Below are 9,323 nucleotides of genomic sequence, written 5' to 3' on the forward strand. Positions count from 1 at the left end.
CCGTTTTGACGTGACTGGAATAAATTAGATACTTTACGGATCCTTCAGAAACTTCAATAATTTGACTTAAATCCTCGTCTACAAAAGAATATAAATTAGAACAAAAATTAAATGCGTATAAAATAATAAAAATGGAAAAATGAAAGATGTACTGTCTAATGTGCGACTGGCATAGAAAGGGTTACGTGAAGAATGAGATAAATCTTTTCTATCGAGAAAGCTTCGTTCTCCTCAATTATACTCTCAAAAGAGAGAAAGAAAGAGAGGCAGAGTGGGCATAAATTGAAAACAAATTAAATCCCAGAGATTGAGTTACGTCTGCGTAATTAATGTAAAGCGGATACGTAATCCTGTAGTTATATATGTGTAAAATCCTGTAGATACGGTCGTCATCGCAGCTGACGACGACGAACCCTCCGTAAAAACGGAATTACGTTTCTCTTAATTTTTGAAGGATTTGAACGTTCGATAATAATTGATAGGTTGATTAAATACGCTTTGATACGTTTCAATGCATCACTCTTTTCATCTGCGGATTTTATGTAGATTTCTTAGTCGTCTTATCTTCAACAAAATTTTGATTGCACCGACCTCTTTCACGAATTTTAAATTCGTTGCAGTAGAACTAATTTAAAGATTGTTTTCAAACGTATTTTATATTTCTTCAGAATATAATTCATATTGAAATTGCGGATGTGTAGGATGCTAAATATTAAATAATTTCAATAAAAGCTGTCTTCATAAATTAAAAAAAGAAAAAAAAGAATAAAATTTAGATATCAAAGAATCTATCATTAAAATTAAGATTGAGATATCTAAAGTACTCTCTATGTAGCCAAATATATGCTAAAGCTTAATTTATCAAAGTTTTCCTTATCAATCACTCATAATTTCAGAGAATTAATGTCAGAGCATTTCCGAGTAAGAATCCAAAATTGTTGAGATGATCTTCATCTATAAAAAGACTTCATCCTATTCACTATAGAAACAGCTTTTCATAAATCGTCAAATTAGGTCGTAGACTGCATTGTGAGATGATGTACACGCTTTCACAATACCACTACTCCACGGTATCAGCGATGTTGCACGTGGAGTATGAAAAACGTCCACACGTGCCTGTCCTTTTTGCACGATCCCAATTGAAACGCGTTAGTTATGCGCGCACGTACATGCGAGGAATCCGCCCCGGGCTCCGCGAAACCGGGCAAGAGCAACAAAATGCGCGTCGCGTAATTCCACGCGACCTATATTCTAATAAACTATTCGTTTGACGTATCCATCCCCTTTTTAAAAAGATTCGTCCTCTCTCCCTTTCCTCCCTCCTTCCTCCCCCCCCTCTCTCTCTCTCTCATTTGTACATATATTTTGCTTTCACAAATTTCTCATAAGAAAAAAATAAATTTAATTTCGCTAAAGAATCTATCATTAAAATTAAGATAGATTCTATCTTATATTATTATTCTAAAATTCTTTTCTTGTTTATTCTTTATTAGTAGCTCTGTTTTATATTCTTAAAGAACTTACTCTTAAACGCCAATAATCGTTTTATCTATCCATCTCCGTTTCGCATCGATAATATAACACTGATCTGTCTAGCACGCTCCTCGACAAATCTCTCGTTCATCCGCGCACGCGGCTCGCTTTTAATTTCGCCGAGTATTAATAGATATCCTATCGCGAATATCTTTTTTATGGAATCTCTTCGTCCGCGTGTTAACGAGTCTGCCGGTAATTACGCGCGTCCGAGCGAAATTTTTTAAGGGACGTGACGAAGGAAGAAAGAAATTGTGCCACTGATCGATATATGTAGACACCTTGGGTATTCATGGAGAAATTATTCGGATATCCAATGCGAAACGCGACGCGCGCACTACTAGGATGTTCCATTACGCTATTAACGCGCCCTCCTGATAGAATTTAGCGACATAGTTAGATACTCTTGTTCTAATGTTCGCTGTCAAAGGGGAGCTACCGCTCTGGGATTCCATGACGCGGCTTAAATTTTAGGTTGTCATCCGTAAGAGGAGCTCGAGCTTCCAACGACTTTTAATCCTTGTGCGTATAACGCAAAGATATAAATTCATAAATAACTTGACTCTTAAAAAACTCTATATAATGTACAGCTTTTTCAGTTTAAACTAAAGAAATAAAATGAATAAAAGCAAATCTCTCTAAATAATAAATATCAATATTTTTACATATATAACCAGATTACAGATATAATAAATGTAATTACAATTAAAATTCCGTTAATTTTTATTTGTCGATCATAGTTTGCTTAGACAGTTGTTAAACTTGAAAGAACGTCGTTCACGGCGTAACGTTCGATAGATTCTTAGTTAAATATCATAGTTATTTCTTGGATTATTCATATTCTATGAGATCCGTACAAACTTTCCGTAGCAAAATTTAACGGAAACGGATACGGGGCGACGGTTGGGTCTAGAAACAAGAGGAAACGGAAACGCGGGTGCGCGCGCGTGCGCAAGAGAGAGAGAGAGAGAGAGAGAGAGATGAAAGAGCAAAGGAAAGAGCAAGTTCGCTTGCTTTCTCTATTTTTTTATGGAACAAACAGTAAAAAGAAGTGACGAGAAAACTCTTTCTTCGAGTGGCTGGTTAAGAAGTTTTATAAGTTGCCGGCATCCGCGGAATGCTGAAAGGTTGATCAATTTTGTGCAATCTTCCGTTTCTCTTGCGAGATGCGTTTTTCTTTTCGCGCGGATCCGATTAGAATAAGACATGAAAAAGGATTAGAATAAAACACGGAAAAGAACTGCGCACTGAATAACGTTACGTATTTATGCATCTCTGATTAAGACTGTTCGAAAAAGTTTTCCCCTTTCTCGCGGGAGCGGAAGAAAGCATTTCATCAAATCACCGGCAGAGAAAGGACGAGTTTACGTGTTTGAAAGTGGAATCAAAATACATCGGAATCGTTTCGGATCCTTATTTCCACGCGAGAAGAGCTGCATAAGAAATTTCCTCTTTCCACATCAACTGGAGAATCTGGTCAATCCGTCGATAAAGTTCTCAAATAAAACGCGCTGCGAGAATCTCTGATGTTCGCTACGTTAAATGAAACTGATTTCCACGCCGGGGATAAAAGTGAGATCGTGAAGTTTCGACGTAGCGTGGCTTTGTCCGATCGATCTCAAAAGGATTTATCTGGGCCATACAGAATGCCGCGTTACTTTTGATCGAATTTATTCAGGCGAGTGATATTTCATTCTCATTTACCTAAATTGGATTCTCTCGTATATTTGATATACTCGCGCGCAGGTACGATACTTTGTTCTCTTAAATTGATCAATTTTGCAGAAAACAATGGACGTGAAAATCAAAAGAGATAAAAAGTCGACCTTCGCGCATTTCGCGTCAGAAAAGTTGCAGATATAATAAGCACGAAATGAGAAACCGTTAATTGTGAGAAACGCGGACCGGTTAAAGCAATTAACGCGAACAGAATCGCCACCGCGGCCCCTAATTTTTTTGTCGCTGAAAAACAACTAACGCAATCCCTTTCGAGCTCCCAAAATTTGATTTCCTTGCGCGAAGCCACACCGCATGGACCACAAAATGTTATTTCCGTGTTCGCGCAGACCATCTGTGCGTTCCTGTTTGAGTCAAAATTGCGTTTAATGAAAAAATACCTCGGACGCCTGCGCGAAGCTATATATTCCTATATAACAGCAATAAATAAAAAATACTTTACGAGCTTTGCAAGCGGGAATGACATGTATGCCGTCGATATTATAGAAAACGTTACAAGATTGTCAAAAATTTCATAAAAAATTCAATGAATTGAACAAAATTTCAGCTGCTGCAATTGATATATAATATAATATAATATTTCCGTCGATTTGTCGACATTAAGATTTTCGTGAAGGTTTTTTTAAAACGGCAATCATTATCTAACAGGGATAATGTAAATAACAATCAACTGCCTGAAATTAATTATAGTAATAATAAGACGTAATTTAAAAAAAAGTCATTAGTTACAGTCACATGTATTAATTAATATAACGGTACTTTGTATAATATTTTTCCCGCGCTCAAGTTATGCCGAATAAAAATATTTGGAGCGATTTTATTTAAACTTTGCTATAGCGCAAACTGAAATGAATATGACGGTGTAAGTTACAAGAGCACGTAAACTTGTGTTTATTTTATGATTTCTCTGTATCGTTCGGTAAACATATTTTTGCTTTTATTTCAAATATCGTCGCTAGATGTGATAAGATCATTTTAACGACATTATCGTTGAAGTTCTAGCAATAGAATTTTAATATCACTCTCTAATCGAATTAAAATGTTTGTTACTGTAATATACAGCTCTCACAAATCCACCTAATAACTAAATTTCTGATTTAACTATTTACTATACTAAAATATGAATTTATTTTTAATAGAGATAATACCAAGGAAAACGAGAATTTTAAGACGAGATGTATTAGTTTCCACGAACAATGTGATCCAGTAAATCTGACGATGCAAATTCCTCTTTGAATTATTTTTATTAATAACATTCTCTCTCTCACATACTCTCTTGAAGTGATAATATCAAATCCACGCTAAAATGTTTCTCTATGTCAAAAAACGTCGCTCGAGTAATTACGTACTTACGGAGAATGAGAGGCTTAAATCAGGTTATTGAGTTCGTTCCAGTTTTTGGCGCACTAAACGGATCGTAGACTCAAATGAACTCATTTTCACCACACACGCGTATGTGTTTTATTCAGAAACACGAGATAAGGAACAAAGAGCCGACGAAAACTTCATCTAGCGTAAAAACCAAAGGAGTGTTTCTTTTGAAGGTAAATACTAAATAACCGCTGAAGATATCGACATCGATCATAAAAGTTCGAATCGATCGAAAAAGCTCGTCGATCGAAAATATGTGCAAGATGCACGATACCTTTAATAAATCGCACAAAGTCGAAGAAGAAGACGCACGCTAGGGATTATTGATAGAGATAACTCAATTTACAGGTAGGTTAACTGTTAAGTTAACAGACAGCTTCCAGCCGAACAAGTTTGAAACGTTATTGATCTCACGCAAGAAGTGTATTATTTAAAAATAAAAAGAAGAAAAACATGGAAATGTTAAGTGACCGTCAAACTTAACGATAACTACATAATGTAATTATGTAGTTATTATCGCTATATTGTATAATAAATTGTATTAATTTATTTTACCCAGAAATATAAATTCCAGTGGTCAACCACTAAATCCGCTGCTGTTCTACTGTAATATACAAATATATATATGTATGTATATACAATACACCTATACACATACAAATTAAAAGGTAAATACCAAATTTGTAAAACCACATATACAATTATATGTCTCAATATCATTTGATAAATATAAATGTTGCATCTCTAAATAAATAAATTTAGCTAATTACTTTTTATTATAGAGCTTTTATACGATCCTCTGAAAAGCTTTTTTCTATCTGCCACAGTATGGTGAAAATTTTAAAAGTGATTTATTTTACTTTTTCCCTGTACTTTCAGTTCTGGTTGTGAGATCGACATGGCATAAATCGCGAGATAGTGCCGGCCGGAATAATAAAAATTATCGAACAGCCATCGCGATGGTTGATAGAGAGGAGAGAAAATTGGGAGTGAGATCGAACGCTGCCACTGACATTAATTAATCATCCGCGGAGAGCGGTCGAGTTACTCGAGTCTGATAAATTATCGCCACCTGAGGAGCTTGCATCGACGATATACGACCCGCCGTATCTGCCTACGATAATTCTCTTTATTCAAACGCGCCGCAGGATAAATTCGCTAACGATGTTCGTTCGCGTGCCGTTATTAACGTAGAATATTGCGACGCGCAAAGAGCAAACGCGATGTTTAATCCGCATGTCAGCACGATAGGATTTTCCGGTCGGTTTTTTAGTTGGACACTAGAATCTATTTTCCCACTGGGAAAATATGTCTGATTAGTTAACATGATAATGAGAAAAAGATACTGCTATAAACGATGAAGAGAAACGATCGAGAGTATGCTGTGCATGATACGCGAGTCACATTAAAAGACCTGTATTTGTAAGAACAAAGATTTACATCTTGCATTTGATATGAGGTGCTTTCTATTTGATGACACGTCAACACAAGCGTCATTTTATCTTTCTTTTTTGACATCCAGCGAATAACAGAGATAAATGATATTTGCGTCACCAAATGGAAAGTACTCATAGTTTGTTTCTGCATCTCATCATAATATAATAATTAAACGTACGACGTTTGTTGTTGTAGTCAATAATTATAAAAAATAAATTTTGTTTCTAAATTTTAAATATAATTGTATGTAGCATGTGTATAAATAGGTTTTTAATTAACTGCGATCCATGCAATTCAAATAAAGAAATCATTTTTAATTTTTTAAGAATAACGTGGATAAAAATGGCAAGGCTTCAAGATCAAAAATAATAAATACGTAAGTAGATGCAGAGATGCATTATAGAAAAGATACGCGTAGAAGATTTAATCTAAAAAGTGATCCGGGAAGATGACGAACGCGCGGAAAAATCTCGCGCCTCCATTTGCGTTATTAAATATGACAGAAAAGAGAAAGGTAGAATATAGACAGCATCTGTAATAATATCACAGTTCAAAATCCGTACTACGGAATAGAGCGTATAGACATATCGATATGTCATAACACCTGCTACCACAATGTGCAATTATCGACATCGCGAGCACAATTCTCTCAGCATCGTGCTTTGTGAAAGATCGAGGGAATAAAGACCGAATAATACTTGAACGAAATGCGAAGCGCCAGATGCTGTAATTCGCGCTTGATGACGTATAGTGGTATGTAGAATAACAGAGATGTGATTTAGTCGCTTTAATAATCCATTGAGGATTTAAATATTAACATGATAATATAAATAACATTGTTTTATAAAATAATGCCAATTACTCTTAAACTTTAAACTAATACCAAAATATTTAGAATAATATTGCTTTATTATAATGTCATTTAATAATTTGTTTTATTATCAATTTATAAAATAGTAAAGCGACGAGTATCTATTCATCGTCTAAAAAATATTTTTCTTTTATAATTTGCAACGTCAAACTTACTTGCTAATTATTTTGATAAAAATGTGAACTTTACAGTTAATTAGAAAGCAATATGATTTTAATGATCTCTTGTATTCTGGTACTAATACCGCTAATATTAATACATCCGACAATCTTGTTTCCCTCTTCTTGATAGACACGACCACTAACGTCATCCTCCCTCTCTGATTTCACGACTGCATGCACATTGGCAAGGAACGCACGCGACCGAACTTCCTATCGCGAACGATTTTTGCACGTACATTGTTGCCTTCGAAGATCCCGGCCAGCATGATAGTCGTCGCCAGCTGAAGCGTGTCACGTGCCAGGCTCGAACGTGTGGTTTTCCTTGCCCGCGTCCAGAAGAAGGGGACCCTCGAGTGTTTCACTGAGAGTTCCGTTTTACAACAGCTCGTCGTTGAACTGCAGGGAGAAAACGAGGAGGAAGAACGGATGAGAGAGCGATTGTGAGAAAAGATAAAAATCGCGGGGAAGTGTGCGTACTTCCGATTGTGCGTTATCACTCTGGCGAACACGTTGAGGCAGATCGCGAGCAGGTTGGCACCTTCAGGGAGGAGATCGCGCGCAGAACTGACACCTCACGCGCGCGGTCCAGCTACCCTCAGCATCCAGCGGTGGTGGCGGCGGCAGCGGCGACGGTGGCGGCAGCCAAGGGGGATAAAGCCGAGCACGCGCGAAATTCCGCTCCCTTCTACCCCTATTCGCCCCTTCTCCCTCCCTTTGATGGGTTGCAGCCACCCGTCCACCCATCCACCTTCTCTCCTCCTCGTCGCTCTCATCCACCGCGATTCTCCTCTCCTCGGTCAACCTCTGCCGCTAGTACTCCACGCTCTTCGTTTCGTGCCGAATTCGCGCCACCGTCCACGGAATTTGACTTTGCCCTTTACTGTTCACTGGTGTCTGTATATAAATCCCTCGGTCCCCCGAAAACTACTGACGCGGTTTATTACTTTTTCTCTTGTAGAGAGTAATTTTAATTAAGTGCATTTGTGTGTTTTAATGATAAGAAGCAATTCTTCTCTTAAAAAATAAAATTCAGCCCCCACTGCAATAAACGAGTTTCTTTTTGTCTCCTAATGTTAATGTACTATATAGAAAAAGAATTTTAAAATTTTTTACAAATTCATATAATGCAAATTTATAATTTTGCTCTAAATTATTTAATGTGTTTGTCTCTTGCAAAAAATCTAATCTCTGTAAGTTAAAAAATATATAAATTTTCCACGCAATTGCATGACTTCTTAAGATTGATGTATTATAAATAGCTTTCATAATTTTGTCATTTAAAAGGACGTATAATTTTATCTTTCAGCAACATGCAAGAAATATGTATAATCAAAGAAAGATAAATTAAAGATACGATGGATTTCAAAAAACAACGAGCAAAATTGTGGCATTTTTAAGAATTATATTACATAATTATTTCGCACGGATGATTTCTAAATTTTTAAGTTTCTTTATATCGGTTTTATTTGTCTACTTTTTGACTCTATTTCACCTTAATTAGCAAAAACTGCAGATCCAGAAAGAATTCGAGAAAGCAAAATTACAGAAAGGAAGAATTATTCTATTTCTCTTCGTTACGTAATTATTTGCAAAATTTGATCCCTTTTTTTAATTAAAATTATTACCGCAACATGATATATTTGCCAAGAATAATTGCGATATTAAATATTTGCATAAATGCCATGCAAATCAGTATCTGATTAACGATAATTATTAACGACTTCGTATATTACAATGAAAATTTTCGATACAATTTTTTGAAAATTATACTCTCTGGAGTAAAATACAATTATTTAAATTCATTTTCTTCGTTACAACATGAACTATTATTCGCCGGAATGCACGACGTTTATTACAACCTCTTTGCAATTGTCCAGAGTGAATATGCAAACTGTCCAAACGGGTAAATTCTGCGCCAAGTAATTATATCGCACAATTGCATGAATACTGCACTTCGAAAGAAAAAAATAATTACTCCGAGTTTCTCACAGAACAAAAATTTAATTTCCGTTTTTAACTATTTTACGTGTATTTATCTTTTAAATTTCTAATCTTTCCGTAAGTTAAAAAAAAGATGCAAATGTTTCATGCAATTATACAACTGTAGGTATTCGTGTGATTGTAATGTTATATAAAAACAGTTTCCATAATTTTTTAATTCAAATTATTAGACATATAATTTTATCTTTCAAGCAGCATCACTATGTTATAAA

The 9,323-nt window shown here is 35.6% G+C and overlaps 1 protein-coding gene across 4 annotated transcripts in view; it reads right to left on the bottom strand.

Moving 5' to 3' along the window:
- Positions 1-7,621, bottom strand: part of LOC108752601 (Down syndrome cell adhesion molecule-like protein Dscam2) — a 167,804-nt gene extending 160,183 nt beyond the window's left edge. For all 4 annotated transcript variants that reach the window (XM_018493542.1, XM_018493539.1, XM_018493543.1 and 1 more), the window contains exon 1: positions 7,347-7,621. The gene's annotated coding sequence lies outside the window, so the exon portion shown is untranslated. The remainder of the gene's footprint in view (positions 1-7,346) is intronic.
- Between the last annotated feature and the right edge of the window lie 1,702 nt (positions 7,622-9,323).

This window comes from Trachymyrmex septentrionalis, unplaced genomic scaffold, assembly GCF_001594115.1.
Source record: "Trachymyrmex septentrionalis isolate Tsep2-gDNA-1 unplaced genomic scaffold, Tsep1.0 scaffold60, whole genome shotgun sequence".
NCBI classification, from domain to species: domain Eukaryota; kingdom Metazoa; phylum Arthropoda; class Insecta; order Hymenoptera; family Formicidae; genus Trachymyrmex; species Trachymyrmex septentrionalis.